Source organism: Rhineura floridana, chromosome 4, assembly GCF_030035675.1.
Source record: "Rhineura floridana isolate rRhiFlo1 chromosome 4, rRhiFlo1.hap2, whole genome shotgun sequence".
NCBI lineage: Eukaryota > Metazoa > Chordata > Lepidosauria > Squamata > Rhineuridae > Rhineura > Rhineura floridana.
The window spans coordinates 144003012-144027969 of NC_084483.1; the positions used below are offsets into that span (position 1 = coordinate 144003012).

Genomic DNA, 24958 nt, shown 5'->3' on the forward strand with positions numbered 1-24958 from the left:
TTTCACTATGCAAAACTGTTGCAATAGCCATCTGATGATGAGCACAGCTGCCCAGATCAAACAGAGCAGAGCCTAGCATCATAAGCTATAAGCACTCTCTCCATTTCTGCCCTGGGCTCCTGCCAGAAGGAAGGGCAGGATATAAATCAAATAATAAATAAATAAATACATTTCCTCTTTACCCAGTCCTAGATTACCCGGACTTCACCTATCCAAAGATATATAACCAATTCAAAGACTGGGAAGATGCCAGAATACAACAACTGAAGAATTTATTTAAAGATGGAATACCATTGACTTACGACCAATTATTTTCCTCCCTTCCCAATACAGTGGTTTAGGGCTGTTCGTAGCTTTGCAAGGAAGGGAGGGAGGAGTTACACAGGCTTTTAACTCCTTATGAAGATAAATACCTTCACCAAACTGATAATAGAAAAGCCACTATTTCTGAGATCAATGATATACTTACATCAACAGAATGTGTATGCCTGTAAGACCTGAAAAGGGTACAGGAGGTTAATATTGGGGAAAACATACCTAATCCATCAGGGAATGCAATGTAGAAGAAATTATTTGGAGTTAGATAAGCTGCTTTAAAGATGGCTCATAGGTAGCATTTGATGCCAGTTCGACTAAGTTACATGAACCCAGCTATATCCCCTAATTGCCAGAGGGGTTGCAGCACTCAAGATTCATTTCTACATATGTGGTGGCAGTACCCCCATTTGGAACACTTTTGGGACATCGTTTTCTATCACCTTCCCAAAATTATGAAACAGATGGTCCCTAAATCTCCATCATTGGCCCTCTTATCCATGCAACTGGGAAACTGTTGTATATGGACTTTATTACCGTTCTTTTGGCAGCAGCCAGGATGACGATTGCCGGAGGCTGAAGATGTCCTCAGACTTCATGTTGGACCACTGGTACTAGTATCTGGACCCTTGCTCTCCCTCAGAAACTGATTCATTCAGTGAGGCAACCAAGATGCCACTCCAAACCAGGCACTTTTAAGGCAGGGTGTTTCCTTTTCTTTTGTTTATTAATGAATCAGTTCAGAGTAAGAAGCTGCCAACTTCTCATCTGAGTTTTTGGAGAGACTATTCAACATGGTGTTTAGCCAAGGAAAATCCTAATGGTCTGAACTCTAATCACTTATAACAAATTTGACATGAGACCTATATTTGTTTTCCATTGTTTGTTTTCCTGTTGGTTTTACATTGGGCTGTATGATTGTTAAAATCAATTTTAAAAACTTTTTTAAAAGCACTCATCAATGCACACTTTGACATGTTTCACAGCATTGGCACCAAGCTTGACGTTTTTCTAAGTTTGAGACTGTAGATAGGACGGTGAATATGCACATGGGGGGGGTGGCCCATTTTTCCTTTTGCCAGCAGCCCTCAGGCTTCATGCACTACTGCCCCAGAGTGCTCCCAACCTTTGCTGGGTTTCTGGGTGGCAGAGAGGGTTGTCACAGGAAGGGGGCCAAAAAGCCCTTGTGCATAACATATGGTGCTTTGAATCTTGGCCATAAATGTGGAAAAGATGCTTTTCCTGCACCTTTGGCATTTATTTGTTTGTTCATTCATTCATTACACCCACGTTCAACTCTTCAAAGGCTGACAGAGCAACTTACATAATGTTAAAAAATCAGAATTAAACATGTTTGATGAACAGCAGATCAGATAAAAAAATCAAAGCAGATAAAAGCAGTGCATCTACAAGGTCTAGGCAAACAAAAAGATATTCATCTAGTGCCAAAAAGAAAACAAATGGTGCCAGTTAGCCTTCCTGAAGTAGAGTTTCAAAGAGATGTACTACATCTGAAAAGGACAGATGTAAGATGGCATGGAAAAAAACATCAGTTTGCAGGCTGGATGAAAACAGTGACAGAAGTAGAGAGGAAAGAAGTTATTGAATACACTTTGTAAGTGAAGGGTATAATTCTGAGTGTCTGATGTAGGGTAGTGGGTATTTTGCCTTGGAAGAGTACCTCTTTGTTCCACTTATAGGCTACTTGTGTATTATAAATAAGGCCAATATTACAAAACATAGTAAGTTTCCAGTGCTCTCTCATTCAAGGAAACCAAACACAAGTAGCTCTGACTCTGAAATTTCTTACTATTTGGAGAAATGGAAAGGGCTTAACAGTTGCAAATAATGTTATTATTACAGAAAGCTTATCATTTCTATGTTGAGCTTGCTTTTGGTAAGGAAGGGATGGCTGCTAGAACAAATTAAGAAGGGCTTCTGGAGATGTCAAATTCCAGATGTCACTGCAGGACTTGTTAATGGATTTTGCTTTCCTCCAAGGCCAAGCTGTCATTAAGGATTTCAGCTTTTATGTAGGAAACTTTTATGTAGTACAGCTTAAAAATGAATATATCTATTTTTATAGAAGTGTGAAAACCAGAAAACACTAACAAATCCTAATCTAGACATCCTCACATAAAGCAAATTAATGCCCTGGTTTAATTATGGCTTAACTAATGTTTAACTATGGTTTAATTTGAATGAGCAGCAAGCTAGTGCACACAGCTCAAAAGTTCCCACTTCTCTCCTCCTCTGCTCCTAGTCATGCTAGGAGCAACAAACCACAAGTCTTGCCTTGCCATGTTCTCCAAACCTGGACTTGTGGTTCATTTCTCCTGAACAAAACACAAGAGGCAAGCCAAGGACAAAACCTGGCTACCACTTGTGGTTTGTTTGAAGGGAAACAAATCATGAACCTGGGTGCAGATGACACAACAAACAAGGCCTGTGGTTCGATGCTCCCAGTACAGTGTGGCCAGTAGCAGGGGAGCTGAAGCAGTATTTTTGAGTGACATGAGAAGACAGACAATTTGTCTGGGATATCAAAGTGTATATACAAATTATTATAACTTCCCTGTCTGCTGATATGCTTGGGTGCAGACATGCTTTATTTATTTATTATGTTTGTATTTATTTATATTATTGTCACATCAGGCTGAATTGTAATGATATGCCCAAAGCTACCAGTTTTGCTTCACAGTTGACCATTTTGAATCTGGTTTCCCACATCCAAATTCAACACACTATTTTTACTTTTTTATAACATTAATACCCTGCCATTCCCAATTGCTATCCAAACATTAATGAAAACTATTTCTCCATACAATAAAACTAAACTATAACAAAAAACCTTACAAATAAAAAGTTGGCCAAGTTTTAAGTTGGCCAAGTTTTAAGTTGGCCATTTTAGGGAGGATAATGATAATAAAAACGTCAGTTTCAAGTGCTTCCAATCTTAATTCCAAAAAAGTTGCTTGGAAATTGGCAAACATCCATTAGCAACTTATCTTTCAGAATAAAAGGGCGAAATTTGGTTATGATTTACTGTACAAAAGGATAACCAGGGCTGGAGGGATTCCACATCTGAAAAAAAATTATGAAGCTTTTCAGTTGCACCAGTTAATTTATCTGATATTCAGTAATAAAGACAAGCCTTGGGTATAGAGGAAATTGTCAGGATCAAAGGATATCCCTTTAAGAGTACAGTACAACCTTTCCTTCCAACTCTACATTCATGAGATGCACAGTTATGATATGGACATCATGGCAATCTAAATGAATCCAAAGCAGGGCTCCCCTGATGCCCATTTGATTTTCTACAGTGCAGAGAAACAGACACACTTGAGGGACAACTGGAAAGGGGAGAGACTCTATGGGCTAGGGAACTCCTACATAAGCATGTGTCTACTCACAGAAGAACAACTGGGAGACAGATGAGCCAATGTCTGAGGCAACTGAATTAACGTCCATCAGATCAGTTATTTATTTATTTCTAACAGGAAGATTCAGGAGCAAGCTACTAGCGATCACATGTGTTCTGAGGCTTTAGCTTTGGGCACAGAAAAATGAGTTGAGAGGCTTGGTTTCAGAGAAAACACCTCAGAAATGATGGTTGGCTTTAGGGCAGTTTGGGCAGTTTTTAAAATATATTTTAAAACAGAAGTTATACTACAGTGAGATTAACACACGTTAGGTACAATGTCCGCAGACCATTGGAGTCTTTGTAGTCAGTGGGGCCACAGTGAGATTTTGGAATAAAGTACTCAAGCAGATCGGCATCACAACTGGACAAACTATTGTTAATATACCACAATTAAAGCTTATTTCACTGAATTAGGGGGGATGCAGTATTCAATGACTTAATTAGATTAATGTTAGTCACTGTTAGATGTGTGATAACACAGCTGTGAAAGAGCAATAGGACTCCTAATGGAGATCTCTAGTATTGTAAACTTCCAAAAATTGCCACTGTGGAGATGCTAACATATCAAACCCACATCATCAAGGGATGAGTAAAACAGACCACCTTTTTGCAGAATGGAACAGTTTTATTTTTCATACAAATCAGACTGATAGTTACAAGGGCACTTCAAGCCCAACGTCTCATAATTTGGAAAAATAATTATTCAAGCATCCAGAGAATTATCATCAGTTGATGCTGCTTATGTTACCTTAAATCCCTCTGTCTGACGAATATGATTAATTGCCCTTATTGCAATATTCCAGTGTTTCCCATGGATGTGCCCTATCTGAATATTGTGAGACAGGCTATTACAGCTTAAGTTCAGCTTCAGGTAAATTCCTCCAAATAAACGTACACTGCTGCAAAACCAATCTATTAGAGAGAAGGGCAGACAGGAATTCACTTTCAATAAATGATATTCTGCTGCAAAGGATGTTTTGTTTTGTTTTTTCATGGCTAAAAATCCTAGGTCTCTTGTCATTAATGGTGAAATTTTCACAGGTTTTGTGAGAAACCCGTTCAATGTTTTTAAAGGCTTAAGATATGAATAGCCTTCATTTCCACTCTGTTTTGTCAGAACGAGTTATGAAAATACTATTTCCACAACTTGGCATTCAAGTTCAATTTCCTCCTAAGAATTTGGTCTCTCTTGCATACTATGGATGAAAAGTCCTGTTAGCATTAAGATATAATAGTGATGGCACAACGCTATTTTATAAGAGAAACTAAATCCATCATTTCATCTTCACGTGGGATTCCTGAGAATTCTTACATTTTTGATGCATTTTTCTCCACCTTAACCAAACCAGCCAGTTATCTTCAGAGCAGCTGCCTTTTGCATCAGTGCAGTGTGGATTGCGATGCAAGTGTCTCGTGCTTTATCTGTATGGTCCAGAATTTTCATGTTGGAAATCTGTGTTTTCTCATTCAGCATCATCTAGTGTCAATAATTTAGAAATTGTGTGCTAGATTAGTCTCTGCACAAAAGATAAACCTCTCTAACCCTCTCTCTCCCCCGCCCACTTTTTGGAGGGTCGGGGGAGTTGCAAGTTATCAAAGCCAAATTTACTTTGAGGGGCAATACCTAGAATGGATAAAACTATATAGCTAGGAAAATTTAGCCTCTCATTTAGACAAAAATCTAAAGCATCTTTCTTCTTTACTGCAGCATCACATAAAACGAGTCTAAAATGTATGCTGGATTCAGAAATATGAAGTTATTAATGTGTCAGTAATTCTGGGCCTAATGAGAGACAACTACTTTATTTTCCACTAGTTCTTATTCAGGATTTAGACTTAAGTGGTAAGGGAGTGTACAGCACTCAGCCAACCTAACACTCCTCAGAGACATCCTCAATGAAACAAATCAAAATCAGACTTGTAGTAAAGCAACTGAAATTCGGTGAGAAAGCAATCACTCATAGCCCAAAGGCCTTCCCAAAGAAGGTTTTAGCCTTCCTAACAGAAAGCCATTGAAAGAGGAAACAAGAGAAGCTCCGTTTGTCAAGAATTCATGAATTCTCACCAGGGGTCAACTCCCAAGCCCAGGACAATTTATCCCAGCCAGGCACAACCTGTATCACCCTTACCAGGGCTAAGTTAACCAACACCAACCCTGCAAGGTAGGTAGCCTTAAACCTGGCCACCCACTCTGGACAAAGGGGAAACCCAAACTGCCAGAAATGACTTACCAAGAACTCCAAAAGACAAGAGCCAAAGGGTGCACTCCTTGTCTTGAAGCCTTAAGGCAAAATACCCACCTATATGGAAGTCTGTGGCTAACTAGTCAAGGTGCTCGATTCAGAGCCAAATTCACCCTGAAATGAACACACACGGGTAAATAACAGGTAATTTTATTAGAATAAAATATAAGTGCAAAAATATAACAGCAAAATAACTCCTTAAACCAAACACCCCTAGGATTAGGTAAAATACAAAATGCAAAGAGTTCAAGTCAGAAGCAAAAATAACAAATCTGTCTAGCCTATTCTATACTCACACAATATAGGAAAACCAGCAAAGTAACTTCACGGTTCAACATCTCCGCAGAGATGTATAGCCTCAATAGCAGATAGAACCCCAACATCAAGCTGGGGTAGCACCAACAAACATTGGAGAACAAAGATCCAGAATCTTAGTTCTACTTTTATGGGGAAAAGCACAACAACAGCAGGAATTAATTAGCCAGTCAGGGGCCTTCTGATGATGAAATCTTCCAGAGCTTTCACACCTAATGGCCACACACTTATCCAACCTTCCCAGGCCTGTGGCCTTGTGATACCAGTCTCAGGCTGATAAGCAGGTGTTCTTACTCACTACCTAATTAACTGAATTCAGCTGTGAGAACTGACAGAGGCCCTAATTCAGGCAAGATGTTCTCCCCACAATTCTTTGCCACAGAACCATTTTAGTTAACAGCCTTAACAAACCAGGCATTCTTGACACCATTCAGGAAAGAAATGCCAGAGCCTGGGCACAGGTCTCAACTCTATATTAAGACAACACCTTTTTTTTCTTGCCAAAGCCCCTACCTCTCATCAAAAAAGATTTCCATCACTTCTCTTTTCTTAATGCTTATTTTGCCCTTTTTATGGTAAGGGGCTTAGGATATAAAAGGCTGGTAACCTCTCCCATCTGACAGGCATTTTGTTTTCCCTACCTGAGTCTTATCTTGCCGCTAGAATTGTTTTGCCCTCCAATTCCTTATAGATTTAATTACAACTGGGGGGAAATGGCTCCTTCATCTGATTCTTCTCCAATAGCTGTACAGGCTTTCAAGTGAATTCCTCCCTTGATTTACTCTATAATACTTCTGTCTTTCAGAATATTTAGAACCCTAATCTGTGGCTGGCATGCAGTATGAAATACAGTCTCAGAAAAGAAACAGACCCCACCACCACCAAGTATACATTTTGTTTGCCAGATCCTATTACAGCTAGTGAACCTGGAAGGACACCCACAAGTGAACAATTACCTATAATATATCTGCGTAAACGAGGAGTGGCAAAACCAAATGGTGCAGTAGCAAAATCATAAGGTAAATAACTAATGGCCATAACTGTATTTAAATCTTTTTTTCAAGTTGCACTCACAGGCTGTCATAAAGAAATTCTTTAATTTTAGTGCAGCATAAACAGTCAATAGTCATCATAGTAAGTGCTTGTTGGTCAATACTATCCAGTCAATTTCATTTAACTGCTATATCAACTGTTCTTCACCAACTGTTGTGTGAAAGCTAATTGACTTTTTTGGCAATGCTATAAATACAGAAGTTGCTCAGCAGAATTGCAGGTCAGTAACATGAATGAATAAAGTTACACCTTTATCCTTCTACACAATTAGTATGTTTTAATGGGGACAGTTCCCATGTTGGAACTAAGGCATGCCATCAAACAGTCAGCTTGGATTCTCCCTTGGAATCTATATTATATTGCACAAAGAAAACAGCTCTAACAGGTGGTAGTAAAATCCACCTGGATCTATGGTGATCAAGGTCATATTGAGATGGGAGGCATTACTTTTGCCTCTTTAGCCTACTTACCAAGAACAGCCATTTCCTTTGGACCTACACAATGCTAATTTTCAAGTAATCAGTTATGACGCTTATTCCTTGTTTCCATCATCTCTCAGGTGAAAGGCTAGTAGCAAATGTAAGTAAACACTTCCTACAGCATCTCCTTTGGGAAAGCTGACAATCCTCTACAACTACCAGATCTACCTCTATGAGGATTAAAGTCAGCAGCAAGTCCTGATGATCTGAGAATTGTCAGCTGGAAATTCTAAAGTGATTGCAAGGAGACCAGCCACAGAAGCCTTCTTATTTAATTGGGCCAGAGAAGGTTAAATTGTTATTCCAACCCGTACAAAAGTTTCCAGGTCAGGCTTTCTTCCTGGTCTGAAGAATTAGAATGTGCCTCATCCTGAGCTGCATAGGAGACACATCTGACAACATGAGAGTCTTACAACTCCTGGGGCCCAGGTAAGCAGTGGCAATGATTGGCTCCAGTGAGGGCTGTAGAATTCTAATAAATTTAAATGTTTAAAGATAAGCCTATATTCTCTCTTGTGTAACCTAGGTTTCTGAAATTCCCAGTATACTTACTATATAAAGCCTAATAAGCCTCCAAGATGCTCAAACAAGGGAAACTCAATGAAGCTTAAATTCCAATAAGTCAAAACTTACCTCTCTTGAGCCATCATAAGGCCTCATTCAATGTTAACATTAATGTCCATTTGCCTTCTCTTTTCTTCAGTACAGTCTGTTCTATTTCATATTTCCTCAAGAATCTTCAAAGTTGTTTTACCTTTGCTGATGTACTCTCTTTACTGCCTTCTGCTTCTGTATGACCTTCACTAGCAGACTTTCAGATTAGAATAATGCTACTTTTAAAATATTTATAACATACTTCATGTTACTTGCTGCCCACACTTACACTAGGAGCATTGCAAGCAACTCCTGTAGGCCTTTATGAGAACTGAGGTATGATAAAGTGGATACGCTAAGGACTAATCTACGTGCTCACATAGTACAGACATAGTACAGCCTTATTCCTGGGACTATAATGGCACGATCTCATTTTAGCATCCCTCACATGTCTCTGACAAGGCCTTCAATTTTTCTTCTTCCTGCTCTGGCACTCAGCATGAGTAGCTGGGGCTTATGACTTGCCCTTCTCTTTACCCAAAGTGAGATCATTCTTGATCATATATAGTCTAAATAATGAGGATGTCCACAGTGTGGTTTATTATTTATGTAGTTATTAATTTTATAACCCACCATTCTTCCCACAGGAGCCCAGGGCAGCAAACAAAAACACAAATGCTCTAAAACATAATAAAAACAGACATTAAAATATATTGAAACAAATATTGAAACAGACATTAAAATATATTGAAACAATACATGTTTAAAAACATGTTGAAACCAAACATCTTTAAAAACATTTTTAAAAAAAAAAAAAAAGCTTTAAAAAATCTTAAAAAGCAATTTCAACACAGATGTAGACTGGGATAAAGTCTCTACTTGAAAGAGGAAGGTGTTCAGTAGGAGCTGGAAAGATAACAGGGATGGCGCCTATCTAATATTTAAGGGACGGGAATTCCAGAGGGTAGTTGCCACTACACTAAAGGTCCACTTCCTCTGTTGTGTGGAATTGACCTCCTGATGAGATGGTATCTGCAGGAGGCCCTCACCTGCAGAGTGCAGTGATCGACTGGATATATAAGGGGTAAGATGATCTTTCAGGTATCCTGGTCCCAAGCTGTGTAGGGCTTTGTACACCAAAACCAGAACCTTGAACTTAGCCTAGTAGCTAATGCCCAGTAGCTTAATGGTTTAACTGCATACTAACATAGGAGTCATTGCCTCAGACTGTCAGGTGAATGCTGATTTCCACAGAGAGATGTCATAATACTGCTTTTTAAAACTAGCCCATTTAAATGAAGATACTCTTATCCTATGTTTGACAACACAAATTATTTGTCATTTTCATTCTATATGCCAAAGTCTAGCTTTTAATTGTACTTTTTTCAAAGATGGATGTTTCTACATAAAGAGAAAGGAAAGATGACAGGAATTATGCTAAAACAGTTTATTTTCTGGGCTTAATTTGTCTCAGTGGTGCAGCTTTCATTTATTCAATACAATATAATTTCACTATGGCAACAGTTGCATTGCATCAGATCACACTTTCTGGTATGGTGAAAACAATTCTCCCTTTCCCGAAACCCTCCCATTTCCCAACATCAGCACCATCAACACCCTGTGTCCAGCACTTTCATTTTATTGACACATTTCTTTAAAACATCATTTTTCCTATTTTTATTTCTGTGATAACAATGTATATAAGAGACCTTCTAATGACTGCTAGAATATTTTTTCTATCTTTATGTAGCAACAGCATGTCCTTTGAAAGCTTGATTATAGTACTAAAAATAAAATAAAAAACCCTCAGTGCTTAAAGGGTTAATGAATGAAATGGATGACTGGGCTGAAAATAAAAACCAGTGTTTTAAAAAACATGCCACACCAGGAAAATTAGGCACAGCATCATATTGTAACCACTGAGAATACTCAACTGTAAAAGAAAGCCTTGTACTCCTAGCGTTTTCATTAGTTTTCCAGTAGTGCCAGATGCAGCATGAATTATAATGACCTAGAAAAGCCATGGTTGCTCCCTTTAAAGAACATGCACTGTATACAGAGAGAGAGAGAGAGGAATCTCCCCACCCCAACCCATTCTCTTTTAAGAATGTGTTGGTTACTGGCTTCTGTATACAGTATGTACCTGTACACTTAAAAAAAATTTTTCACATTACTGAATGGTACTCACATCCTGTTAAGGCAATAAAATGCCTCCAAACTAAGCCACACTGAAGTTCAAATGTTTGATTTACAAGATACAGAGCAGCAGAAACAAACTAAAGCAGAATAATGCAGCATATCTTTCTTAGGGAGAGGGTTGTTCTTGGAAACAGCAGGCACTATTTTTATAACTGATGTATTAAACATTAGGAAGGCTGAAGACTACTAAGGAATATGGAAGTTGATATGAACTCGTAACATAAAGTGTCATCCTGATATACTTTTGTCCACACAGACAAATAAAAATGACCTTTGGGGAAAATGCAACATAATGAGACAAATGAAGTGTTGTAGTAAGAAAGTGGTCAGACTAGGACCAGATTCAAATCCCCTCTCAGCCTCAAATCTCACTGGGTGAGCTTATTAGCTGTCAGTCTAACAGAAGGGCAAGATGACACAACTGTGATAAATAAAAACAACAAAGTTTGCAAACACATTATGATATCTTTAGCATCCATAAGTAGCTAAAAATAAGAACTCGGGTTTACATTCTTTGTTCTCTTGGCAAGGCACTTCTGGAAATCACATCTTAAAATGCTGCTCTAATCTCACAGAATTAGAATTGCATGAGGACAAGCTGGTCCTGTCCCTCCTGCCATGTCCTGGTCATCTGGCCTGGCCACCTGGCAAAGTCTGAAGAGCAAACCCTGCTCTACACATAAGTTGGTTCTCCAAAGAATTTAGAACCCTGCATGATCAGGATTCTAAACCTGCACAAGTGTAGAGCAAGAAATTCATTTGGCTCTTTTTCTTTTTTTTAAGTGTTCCATCAACAACTAAAGACTATTATTATTATTATTATTATTATTTGATTTATATCCCGCCCTTCCTCCCAGCAGGAGCTAGCAAGCTTTTGGTTTATCTGCTGACTGGAAATTTTCCAATTGATTATTGGCTCCCTTATTACTATTATTTTTGTTATTACTGTTTTAAAATTGATTTTTGTGTAGATTCTACAATTCTCATTTTTAAATTGTTTAACTGTTTAAATTGTTTTTAGTTCCATAAGCCACCTTGAATATTTCTGTTTCTACAATTGGAAAGGCAGGGTATACATTTTCTAATAAATAAATGAAATAAGAGCTTTCTAAGACCATAAATGCAGCCCTGGTGGATCACAATACAGGCCTATCTAGTCCAGCAATCTCTTTCCCTACAGTGGCTGCCAACCAGATGCCTCTAGGAAGCCTGCAAGAAAGATATGAGGGCAATAGACCTCTCCTGCTGTGGTTTCCTCCAGCAACTGGTATGCAGAAGCATGTTTCCTCTGATCCCAGAGATAGGATAGAGCCATTGCGACTAATAGCCATAGCTCTGTGAATTATGCTGAGTGAATACACATACTAGATGAAGATGTGCCTTGTGTGAAAGATATAGTGTAGGTGTGACTGCTCCCAATTCTCTGAGGCCTACTGGGATAATTGGTTCAGGTAGGTTTTGTTGGTGGGCTCTTGTTGGGTTCACATCAGGTATTTAGGAGGAGTCTTAGTAAGGAGGGACATAGGTGACGCCACCCCAATTTCAGTGGTCATGGGTACAGAGAGGTATAGCCATGGAGAGGTGATGAGCTACCACAGAAGTCAAAGGCAAGGCTATCTAAACTTTGTTCCTCGCTCCCACTCCTCCCATGGACGGGTTCTTCATTGCTCATCTGCTGTGCCCACAGGCCTGTGTGTGCTGGTGTTTAATACCAGATAGGTACACAATAAGACCACACTCATCCATGATTTGATCATGGATGAGGGTGCCGATTTGGTGTGCATTACTGAGCTGTGAAGAGTTTATCTGATCCAGCTTTGCCCGCCAGGATATTCGGTGCAACACCAGCACAGGCTGCAGGGACGGGGTGGGTGGGAGCGGTTGCTGTAGTCTACAGAACTTCCATTTTGTCATCACGAAACCATTCTGTCTTGGAGCTGGCTGTGAGGGCCTGCACCTGGTGTTGGGCCAAGGAGACAGTAAACTAGGGTTACTGCTGTGTACCATCCACCCTGCTGCCCAGCAGCTTCTCTGACCGAACTGGCAGAGGCCATCTCGGCTATGGTATTGGAGGAGGCCTTAATGATGGTGATTTCAATGTCCATGCTGAGGCTGCCTCTGCTGTTCCAGGTCAGGACTTCATGGCCTCCATGACGACTATGGGGCTGTTTCAAGTTGTCACTGCCCCACAATGCATAGGGCAGGGCAAACCCTCAACTTGGTTTTTGATCCAGAAGGAGGAAAGGGTGGTCTAGAGACAGGGGAGGTGGATGTCACCTCCACTGCCATGGTCAGATCACTTTCTGGTAAAGTTTAGACTTGCGGCTCTTATCCACCCCTGCGGGGATGGTGGACAGATTAGGATGGTCCGCTCCTGGAGACTAATGGATTCCTGAATGCCCTAGGAGATCTCCCAGTGGATAGAGCAGGTGAACCTGTTGAAGCCTGTGACGCCCTTCCCTGGCTCTCCCTGTCAGGTTCCTACCTGCGCGTGGCTACTGCCTGTCACTAGGCACCACCAGGGACTCCACCAGTCTGGACTGTCCTTTTTTATTGTTTCTCTCCCCGCTCTAGCACAGATCTCAACAGATCCCCCTGCTAGGCAACTACCAGTCATGTCCTAATACTAGTATTCCCAGAGACTCTGAATACTGGTATTGTTATTCTCTTCACCGCTGCCACCATTTGTTACAGTTTCCCTTCAGCCTTGGTCATTACCTTACCCTCCCTTCTGGTCTGTGAAACCCCAGCCAAGGATCAGGCCTTTGGTAAACCAAATTAAGTATTTATTAAAGATAACAAAGCTAACAAGATTAACAAGATTTCTTCTTAAGGCACATAAGCATATGGTTTTACTCAATACTAATCCGAACTCCACCCCCCTCCTTCTTCACTCTCTCCTGGCAAACAACTCTCTCCAACCCCACCAAGCAACCCACTCTTTCTCTTCTCCCCCCAGATTCCACTCACTCTTCCTTTTATACGTTCAGCCATTTTAAACACTCAGCCAATCATTTAGCATTCTACTGCCCATTCACTCCCCCTCCTCTTTCACTCCACTTACCATGTATCTTCTAAACAACCAACACTTATCATATATACATTAATATAGGAACATCACAAAGCCCTTGTCATGCTGTGGAACAACAAGGCGTGTTGGCCTCTTGACATGGTTGCCCCCGAGAGCCCTCTCTGGCATTATGGAGCCCGTTTTGCACCTTGGTACACTAGTGAGCTAAGGACAATGAAACAGGCTGGACAACAGCTAGAGCGCAAGTGGTGAAAGACATGCTGTGATGCTGATCGGGCACAAGTGAAACATAACTGTCTATACTGTGTTGCAGTGAGGGCAGCAAAGGTCTACTTCTCTGCCACCATCGCATCCTCAAGTAGCCATCAAGTGGAGCTTTTCTGTATTGTCAGGTGTCTGTTGACATCAACTCTAGGAAATGGAGTTTTAAACCCTTCAGAGGCCCACTGTGAATTGTTTGCAAGCCATTTTGAGGGTAAAGTTGTTTGTCTCCATAGCAATCTTGATGCCCCATGCACATCTAGTGTAGTCCCCAGTGGGGTATCCAGTGCAACGTCTCCTGCAACTTCTTGGGATCAGTTTCAGTTGATGCAGCCTGATGATGTGGACAAGGTGCTTGCGATGATGCAGCCAGCAATGTGTCCTCTTGACCCTTGCCCTTCTTGGCTTATAAAAGTTTGCCAAGGTGGTGTGGCCAACATATTGTTGTGGGAGGGAATGGTTCCAGCTGCCCTGAAAGAGGTGGTGATGCGACCACTCCTGAAAAAACCCACCCTGGCCCATTGGTTTGTGAAAACTACTGCCTGGTTACAAATACCTCCTTTTAGGGAGGGTGATTGAGAGGGTTGTGACGCAGCAGTTGCAAGTACTCTTGGATGAAACAGGTTATCTTGGCCCATTCCAGTCTGGGTTCAGGCCTGGTTCTGGGACTGAATCAACCTTGGTCATCCTGATGGATGACATTTATTGGGAGAAGGATGGGGAGTGCGACCCTGTTGTTCTTACTCGATCTCTTGGCGGCTTTTGACACTATAGACCATGGTATTCTTCTTCTGAGCGGACTTGGTGAGATGGGTATCGGAGGCACTGTTTTACAGTGGTTCCAATCCTACCCCTAGGGTCATTTTCAAAGAACAGCACTGGGTGATTGTCTTTTGGCCCCCTGGCAGTGGTGCTCTGGGGTGCCACAGGGTACCATCTTGTCCCTGATGCTCTTTAACATCTATATGAAGCCCTTGGGAGTGATCATCAGGAGATTTGGGTTGAGGTGTCAGCAGTATGCTGATGATACCCACCTCTAATTCTCTGTATCATCTGAATAGGGCAAGGCTGTGCAAACCCTGGACTGGTGGCTGGTCTCAGTGGTGGGCTGGATGAGGGCCAATAAACTGAGTGTGAATCCTAGCAAAATGGAGACACAGTGGGTTGATGGTTACCAAGTTTGGATAATTGGTCAGTTGTCTGCTTTGGATGAGGTTGTATTTCCTCTGAAAGAGCAGGTTCATAGTCTTGGGGTGCTCCTGGATCCATCTTTGTTGCTAGAGGCCCAGGTGATCTCAGTAGCTAGGAGTACCTTTTACCAGCTTTGGCTGGTAAGACAGCTGCTGCCATTTCTGGACTAGGATAGCCTGACCGCTGTTGTCCATGCACTGGTAACCTCCAGGTTGGATTACTGTAATGTGGGGCTGCCCTTGAGGTTGGTCCAGAAGCTGCAGCTGGTGCAAAATGTGGCACGACTGCTTACTGGGGCAGGGTATCACCAACATGTCACCCCACTTCTGAAATAATTGCACTGGCTGCTCAATAGCTACTGAGCTAAGTTCAAGGTTCTCGTTTTGGTCTACAAAGCCCTATACAGCTTGGGACCAAGATACCTGAAGGATCGTCTTACCCCAATATATCCAGATGTGAGGGCCTCCTGCAGATACTGTCTTATCAGAAGGTCTATTCCGCACAACATAGGGAGCAGACCGTTCATGTTGTGGCATCCACCCTTTGGAATTCCCTCCCCTTAAATATTAGACAGGTGCCATCTGTGTTATTTTTTTTGGCACCTACTGAAGACCTTCCTCTTTCAACAAGCCTTTTAAGTAGAGACCTTATCCCAGCCTGCGTCTGTGTTGGAACTGCTTTTTAAGATGTTTTTAATAAAGATGTTTTTAAAGCTTTTTTAAAAAAGATGTTTTGTTTTAATATGTTTCTAAAGATGTTGTGCTTTAATATATTTTAATATCTGTTTTTATGAGGGTTTAGAGTGTTTTAGAGTTTTTGTTTGCCGCCCTAGGCTGCTACTCGGAGGAAGGGTGGGATATAAATTTAATAAATAATAACAATAATAGGTGAAAGAAGTCACATTTTATGAAAGTGTGTGTGTGTTGTGGGGGGCATATTCCATATATATAGGGCCTTGTTCTAGGATGTCATCCATGAGATCCTGTGTGTGTGTGTGTGCGTGCACACGTGCATGCGTGCGTGCATGCATGCACACACACAGACAGTATTTGAGGTTTTTGCTTAGGTTTGGTTACAGAAGCTAATGAAGAGACAAGCTTTTAAAACCAAACTTGGTTCTTCAGCCATAGGAATTACTGCTGAAAAAGGTTTAGATAAAAAGTATTGGCTCTTCATGTTGGTTCCATGGGTGCATGCATAACTCATGGCCTACTTTTGTTTATAATGTAAAACAGAACCAATAAAATACATTGTGCAAAACTTTAAAACATTTTGACATATTCTAAAAGATAAACAAAAAGGACATTCAGGAAATCGGTTATAAGTACTTATGTTTTGCCAGGTGTTTGGCATGATTGGAGTGCTACCTATTTGCATAACTTTCCGATTAGCCAGGCAAGGAGACAGAATAAGCATAAAGGAAACACTGTGATTTATCAAGTGGTTCTTCAGGAAGGAAGAGTGATTTTCTTATACATCCCATCTGCACAGCTTACTATATAAATAACAATTCTTTCCAAGCCAAACTCATTTTACATGCAAGTTTGATATGTATAGAAGATTCCCACTTCAGTTCTGTTTCACTACCCAAGGATTCATTAAGGTGGAATTATCAATTAACACAACAGCTACATATGAATGAAGGAGGCAAAAACACATTTAGATTGATGAAATTAGTTATCCTCCTTTATTGTGTCAGGGGAAGGGGGCTAAAGAGATAAATAAAATGTGTACTATTCTTGCTATAATAGAAATTTCAGTCAAAAGGAAACACCTTAATATACAGGCACAAAAATAACTGCATTGAATTGACACCTTCTTAATAAATCTCTTGGGTTTTTTTATTATTTATATGCATGGCATTCATCACCATACTGTCTGAGCATGAAGGAGACAAATCTGTTCCCCTGTGTGTATACAGATCTGTATCTGCCTACCTCAGGGATAAAATAACATTGTACAGCTATTTTTTCCCCTTTCTTACTCTCCCTTGCCCTGAAGAAACAGTATGTCTAATAGTGGGCAGGAGGAAAGTGGGAGAAAGCAAGTTTGAAAGGAAGCCTACATTATAGCTAACTGCTAGAGTGGAATTTGACACAAAGTAAGTGGACCAAAGCTATCCATTTCTGCCTACTTGCCTCATACATCCTCTGACAAAAGACATTGGCAGCTCCAATTCAATGTCTTCTCTCCACCCCATCCTCCTGCAATACAGCAATGCTTATAGAAACTATGGAATTTGCTCCACAAGACGCAGTAATGGCGACCAGCTTGGATGGCTTTAAAAGAAGATTAGACAAATTCATGGAGGACAGGGCTATCAATGGCTACTAGCCATGATGGCTGTGCTCTGCCACCCTAGTCAGAGGCAGTATGCTTCTGAAAACCAGTTGCCGGAAGCCTCAGGAGGGGAGAGTGTTCTTGCACTCAGGTCCTGCTTGCAGGCTTCCCCCAGGCACCTGGTTGGCTGCTGAGAACAGGATGCTGGACTAGATGGGCCACTGGCCTGATCCAACAGACTCTTCTTATGTTCTTATAGGGGGCAACTGTTACTCTGGTGCGTGGGGCAGACTGCTTCCACCCATGGACCAAAGGGACAAGGAAAACAGAACACAGGGTGGCAATGAGAGTCTAAACACTGATTGTGTGGTGCAGTTCACTGGCCAGAGAACTCTTTGACACAAAATTAGAAGCAGCAACTCCTGGAAAATGAGGGTCAAAACAGCACAGGATTTTGCATAATATTCTTTCTTTGGTACACCAAGCACCAACTATTCAGTGCTTCATGCATGCCACATGGACAAAGAGGATAGAGCAAGGACGATGCACAGGTATTGTGTGGCTTTTGGGGACTGGATAAGTTCATGCAACATGCATGCATCTGCTATAAACTGCTAACATGCCCAATAGGTGGTCTGAGGGAAATAATGGTCTTTTTTCACCATGGGAGCTATAAAAACTCAATACATATTTTGCTACAAGTTTGACAGAAAGAAAGTTTGTTACTTGGCCTCAGCCCCAGAGCCAACTCAACAGGGTGCTAAAGTTGTTAGGATCCCAAGACTGACAAACAGTCCACTCCCACAAGACTATCTCCATTCCCACTTTGTACAGAAACAGAAGAAGCAGTTATGAGAGAATCAGCTGTTTCTGTGCCCTACCTCTTCCAGTTTAAGATGTCAATAGAGTGTATATTGGCCATGAGCCTCAAAATTCTAGAGAAGTTCATCCATCCATGTAAACTGGAATAATGCAGTTTAATTCTGAGATCTCTGTGGATTTGCAAGGATGCTAGTTAACAGTACCATGTTCTCAGCAAATGTAGCAGACACTTTAAGAAAGAGCCATTTAAAATTATTACTAGTTCCTAAAGCCTTTGCTAGGTTGCATCACTGCTAATTGGGAACAGGCCTGAAAATGAAGAAGGAAGTGCCATAATCTACGTCATTATTGAAATCTTTGGTACACTCACATTTTGAATACTGTGTTTAGTTCTGGTCACCTCATCTCAAAAAAGGCTATTGATCAGCATTTTGGGCATAGAGAAAGGCAAATGATCAAGGGTTCATGGGAGCATTTGTAATCCAGCGGGTGGAAATCTGAGGGATACTTCTTGGTATGCATTTGAAGAACTTTCTGTTGCTGTGTGCTATACCATAGAGATTCAAAATGGGAGTCCAAGAGAGGAAAGAAGCTGAAGTCAGAGACTGTGGGCAGTGTCAAATAAACCCCATGACATTAAAGTTTGTTTTAAATTTGTTTTATTGTTTTAAATTTTAAAATTGTGTTTTAAATTGTTTTTAAAATATGTGTTTTAAATTGTATATTTGTTTTAATGTTTTTGATTGCTGTAAGCCACCCAGAGAGCTTTGGCTATGGGGTGGTATACAAGTGCAATAAATAAATAAATAATAAAATAAATAAAGCATGTGTGAGGGAAATGTAAGGCACATAGGTTAGCTCCACCCTCTGTTGCCACTGCCCCCACCAGCTGTGTACCCTCAGCTGTGGTTATCATGAATAGGGGCCCTGCATATGCATGAATGTATGCACACATAACTCCTCCGAATGAGGGGGGATCCCCTTTCTGATCAGAAAGCATACCTGGTTTGGCCAAAAGGAGGCTTAAACAAAAGAAGGAACTTTCAAAAATACCAAGTTTTGATACTTCTGCACCATGCTCAAGTAATACATATAAACTTGCCAAGTAAGATTTAAGTAACTATGGCAGTGAGAGTGATAATCTTAAGGTTAGTGAAAGCAACATTGTCAGCACAAATGAAGTGATTGCTATGGCGTCAAATTCTACAGCAGTGAAAGCCACTATCCAACAGCCATGTGAGTTAATTACTATGTGCAACACTGTGGAAGAACCTGCCAAAGCTAGAAGTGCAGCTGCCACTAGCTTTGTTAGTTTTAAAGATCATGCTTAGTGGCTGTTGGGTTTTAGGAGAACTGTCTAAGATTCTAAGTAAAAAGTCCATTTTTTTTCAAAAAATTCAATAAACCGATTGTTGTAAACCGCCCAGGGAGCTTCGGCTATGGGGCGGTATATAAATGTAATAAATAAATAAATAAATAAAGTTCATGCTGCCTTACTTCAACAATACAAATCTCAAAAATAAATCACCTTAGACCAGCCTTTTGACAGGACAAGGCTACAGCGAAGATGGAAACTAGGTGTAAGGAAGAAATATTCTGATGAAAACTTGCATGCTGTACCTAGCCTTTCACCTAGGAAAAAGTTGAAACTTTTTGTGTTACTAAATGGCACACCCACCCTCTAGGATGCACACCTTAACGTGGTGAGAGGGTTTGAGTGTGCTGAAGAAGCTGAGAGCAATGCCATCAGGAGTCAGGAACACCCATGGCAGAATGGTCAAAGCTGAGACACAAGACTAAGATGCATCCAAACTCAGAGGAAGGCAATGGTGAACCACCTCTGAATACCTCTTACCATGAAACCCCTATGAACAGACTATTCAAAATGCAACACGAGATAGTGCTGGAAGATGAGACCCCCAGATCAGAAGGCACTCACCGAACTACTGGGGAAGGACAAGTACGAGTAGAGCTGTGACTAATGATGCAGCTGGGTCAAAGCCGAAAGGAAGCCCAGAGGCTGATGCACACAGATGTGAAAGGAGAGTCTGGAGTTGTACGACGCACACAACAGGAACATGGAATGTGAGAAGCATGAACCAGGGAAAGTTAGAAATGGTCAAGCAAGAAATGGAACGTATCAACATTACAATACTTGGTGTGAGTGAATTAAAATGGACAGGAATGGGTCATTCTCAATCAGTCAACTACAAACTATTTTATGCAGGAAATGAGAAATTAAGAAGAAATGGGGTTGCTTTAATAGTGAGAAGTGATGCAGCAAAAACAATTAAGAGCTATAACTCAAGGTCTGAGCGAGTGGTATCAATGAGATTTAACGGGAAACCTATTAACATAACCATCATCCAAGTCTATGCTCCAACAGCAAATGCAGAAGAGGAATTTGAGAGATATTACGCAGAAGTACAGGAGGAAATTGATCATACACCAAAACAAGATGTGCTGATAATCATGGGGGGCTGGAATGCAAAAGTAGGGAACAAAGAAGAACTAGGAATTGTGGGGAAATGGGGCTTAAGAGATAGAAATGAAGCAGGAGAAAGACTTACTGAATTCTGTGAAGCCAATAATGTGTTTCTTGCAAACACATTTTTTGATCAACCAAAAAGACAACTGTACACTTCGGCATCACCAAATGGTCAATATAGGAATCAAATTGGTTATATAATTGGTAGCAGAAGATGGAGAAGTTCCATACTTTCTATGAAAACAAGACCAGGAGCAGACTGTGGTACAGATCATGAACTGGTAATATCGAAAATCAGAGTAAAGCTAAAGAAGAACAACAAAGCAATCATAATGCCAAAATACAATTTAAATAACATCCCACAAGAATATAAAGATCAAATAAGGAACAGAGGCTTTAAATTTAGTTGACAAAGAACCAGAAGAACTATGGAGTGAAGTCAGAGACATTATGAGGGAAGAATGCAAAAGACAATACCTCTAGTTAAGAAAAGAGAAATATCTCAATGGATGACTGAAGAAACTCTTAAAATGGTTAAAGAGAGAAGGAAAGCAAAAGCAAGAGGAGATAGAAACACGGTCAGAACCCTAAATGCAACAATACAGCGACTAGTACGTAGGGACAAAGGGAACTATTACAATAGTTATTGTATAGAAACAGAAGAGGACAACAAAAAGGGTAGAACAGGAGCCCTATTCCAAAAGATTAGAGAAATTAAAGGAAAACTTAAACAAAGGGTAGGGAAGTTGAATAATCAGCAGAGGAACATACTGACTGATCGAGATGAAATAAAAGGAAGCTGGAAGCAATACACTGAAGAACTCTGTAAAAGAGATGCAAGGTTGACAGATTCATTCATGGAGGAACCGTATGATGAAAAACCAGAAATTTTAGAATGTGAGGTGAAAGCTGCTCTTAAAATACTTGGAAGAAACAAATCACTAGGGACAGATGGCATACCAATAGAGTTGCTACAAACTACTGAAACTGAATCTGTCCAAATTTTGACAAACATGTGTCAACAAATATGGAAAACTAAACAATGGCCCACAGACTGGAAGTGTTCGATATACATCTCAATTCCAAAGAAAGGAGATCCCAGCGAATCCAGTAATTATCGGGCTACTGACTTAATATCCTATGCAAGTAAAGTAATGCTCAAGATTCTACAACAAAGGCTCTTACCGTATATGGAGCAAGAAATGCCAGACGCCCAAGCTCGATTCAGAAAGGGTAGAGGTACCAGAGATCATATCGCAAACATACGTTGGATAATGGAATGGACAAAGGAATGTCAGAAGGAAATCACCCTGTGCTTTATAGATTACAGCAAAGCCTTTGATTGTGCAGATCATGAAAAACTATGGAATGCTTTAAAAGAAATGGGGGTGCCACAGCATCTGATTGTCTTGATGCGCAACCTATAATCTGGACAAGAAGCTACTGTAAGGACAGAATATGGAGAAACCGATTGGTTCCCAATCGGATGGGGGTGAGACGGGTGTATTTTATCACCCTACTTGTTTATTCATACGGAAAGCAGGACTGGACCAAGATGAAGGAGATGTGAAAATTGGAGGGAGAAATATTAATAATTTAAGATATTCAGATGATACCTTACTGCAGAAACCAAATGTTGATGAAAGTTAAAGAGGAAACCACAAAAAGCAGGACTACAGCTGAACGTCAAGAAGACTAAAGTAATGACAACAGAAGATTTATGTAACTTTAAAGTAGACAATGAGGACATTGAACTTGTCAAGGATTATCAATACCTTGGCACAGTCATTAACCAAAATGGAGACAATAGTCAAGAAATCAGAAGAAGACTAGGACTGGAGAGGGCAGCTATGAGATAACTAGAAATGGTCCTCAAATGCAAACTTGTATCATGAACACCAAAGTCAGGATCATTCAGACCATGGTATTCCCGATCTCTATGTATGGATGTGAAAGTTGGACAGTGAAACAAGCGGGTAAGAGAAAAATCACCTTATTCGAAATGTGGTGTTTGAGGAGAGCTTTGCGCTTACCGTGGATTGCAAAAAAGACAAATAATTGGGTGTTAGAACCAATTAAACCAGAACTATCTCTAGAAGCTAAAATGATTAAACTGAGGCTATCATACTTCGGACACATAATGAGAAGACATATTTCACTAGAAAAGACAAAGATGGTGGGGAAAACAGAAGGGAGTAGAAAAAGAGGAAGACCAAACAAGAGATGTTTGACCACAGACCTGAACTTACAAGATCTGAACAGGGTGGTTCACAATACATACTATTGGAGGTCGCTGATTCATAGGGTCACCATAAGTTGTGATTGACTTGAAGGCACATAACAACAACAACTGGCTCACAACAGAATTCTGCAAGCATCAAATGTCCTATCAGAATTTTTCATGCTTTTTTGAGTTCTGCATGGAATGGAGTTCTGTTCAGGCACCAGATAAAGTATCAACAAACAATGGTACCTTCTTTTACTTTGAAGACGCAGGTGATGCAGTTTTAGAATTTCATCAAAAATGTGAAAATAGGAAAAAAGACACATGTAGGGAAATAATTTGAATTATATAGGTTGCACTTGACTCTTCTGATTTCAAGTAACTAGGTTAAATGTTTATTTTCCAAATTGTCACTACTGCAAAAAAAAACACAACTCAGATCAACACAGCTGAATGTGTTAAGGTTGACCTCCATCAAACTGTTAACAGAGTCCCACTTGATGACACGTTGGAATCTTTTGCTTCTAAGACTATGCTGATCCACTACAATTATGTAATAAAAAAATACTGTACAAGATTGTGAGGGGAGAGAGACTATGTTGGCCATGTGGGAATGGCTTTATTCACCTGCCATGACGCTCCCTATGGCCCCAGGAGCCTTAATAAGGGAGCTGCTACCAGAAAAACTATGAGAGGGATTTCTGGTATGTTGGGTCTATGTATAAAAATGTTTGAGAGTTAAGGTTATTAGCCACTAATATCAGTTTTGGAGCTATTTTGGAATGTGAACAGTATTGCATATAGTTAACTGATCTATTGGTACACATTATGCTCACTTTTTGATGTATTTTAAATGAGCTGTTAATTGTTAATCTTATGTTGCAGTGTTACTTTAACTGTTATCACGACTATATGTTTATTTTTATGCTTATTATATGCTTATTTTTGTGAACCACTTTGAAAACACATATTTGGGAGAAATACAGTATAGAAATATATGACTTGATTAGAACACAGTTTTCTTTGACTCTCTATTTATACACGTCATCATGTGAGTTGCAAGCTGGGTTGGAATAAGGAATCCACTACAGCCCATTAACGCAGGGCCTATTAATGCCTTGATCAGGCCCTGGGGTCTGAGCTGAGGATCATCAGGAATCAGAACTAGAGAACAAAGTCGAAATACACCAGAGCCAGGGAGACGGTCCAAAACACCAAGCCCAAATTCCAGCCCTGATAGCTGCTGACAGGAGGTTGCAACTATAAGGGTCAGCGCCTTGGAAGGGGCTTCGATTCAGTAGCATTTTTATTTCTCTTGTAATTTAAAGCATGTTCCTTGATTGCATCAAATTACTAGGCTAGTATATTTTCCTGCATATTTTTGTGTTGTCAGTTATCATTGTTTTTGCATGTTCTCTTATTTAACAATATTCAGCAGCAGAGAAATTGAGTCAGTGCAGTTCCCCTTTAAATCTCATACTCTGTGCTGGCTCAGGGACTGCAGAGCTTAAGACTGCTGAATTCTGGGGATAAAAGGTACATCATAATATGTAGTATTGGGCTGTGTTCAGTTTTCTTTTCCTGCATTAACTGAGGCAGGGTGATGAGAGAGGAAGAGGCTGAATAAATTAAAAAGCCCTAAAGTGAATCTGCAGACAGACCTTACTGGCCTTAAAGATGATGGGAGATGGAAACAGATAGCTTATCTGATCTGAATGCAAGTGACCACACTTTCATTGGAACAGCATGGGATTGCTTTGCACTACACCCCAGTGGAAACACAATGAAAAATTAGCTGTTCCACATAACAAATTGCCTTGTGCTCAGCTACAGCAGGTAATGGCATTTCAAGGTACATGTGCAACATGGGCAGGGGGAAGGATGCCAAGTCTATAAGCCTCCTATCTCTCTTGTTTTCCTTTACATTCTAATATATTTTACACAGTATTTGTGTTGGGAGATGGAAGAATTCACATGTATTTCTTTATTGGGGTAAGAAAAATATGTGAGATAAGTAACTGCTTTAATCAGCTTCCCTT

General features: G+C 40.4%; 1 protein-coding gene and 1 long non-coding RNA gene across 4 annotated transcripts in view; both read right to left on the bottom strand.

Moving 5' to 3' along the window:
* SMYD3 (SET and MYND domain containing 3) overlaps positions 1-24958 on the bottom strand; it is a 597530-nt gene that overhangs the window by 422196 nt on the left and 150376 nt on the right. The gene's annotated exons all lie outside the window — the stretch shown is intronic.
* LOC133384462 (uncharacterized) lies at positions 4424-6365 on the bottom strand. Its single transcript, XR_009762571.1, has 3 exons — positions 6279-6365; positions 5971-6096; positions 4424-5216 (listed from the first exon to the last, which is right to left on the bottom strand). It is a non-coding gene; the product is annotated as an uncharacterized LOC133384462 (long non-coding RNA).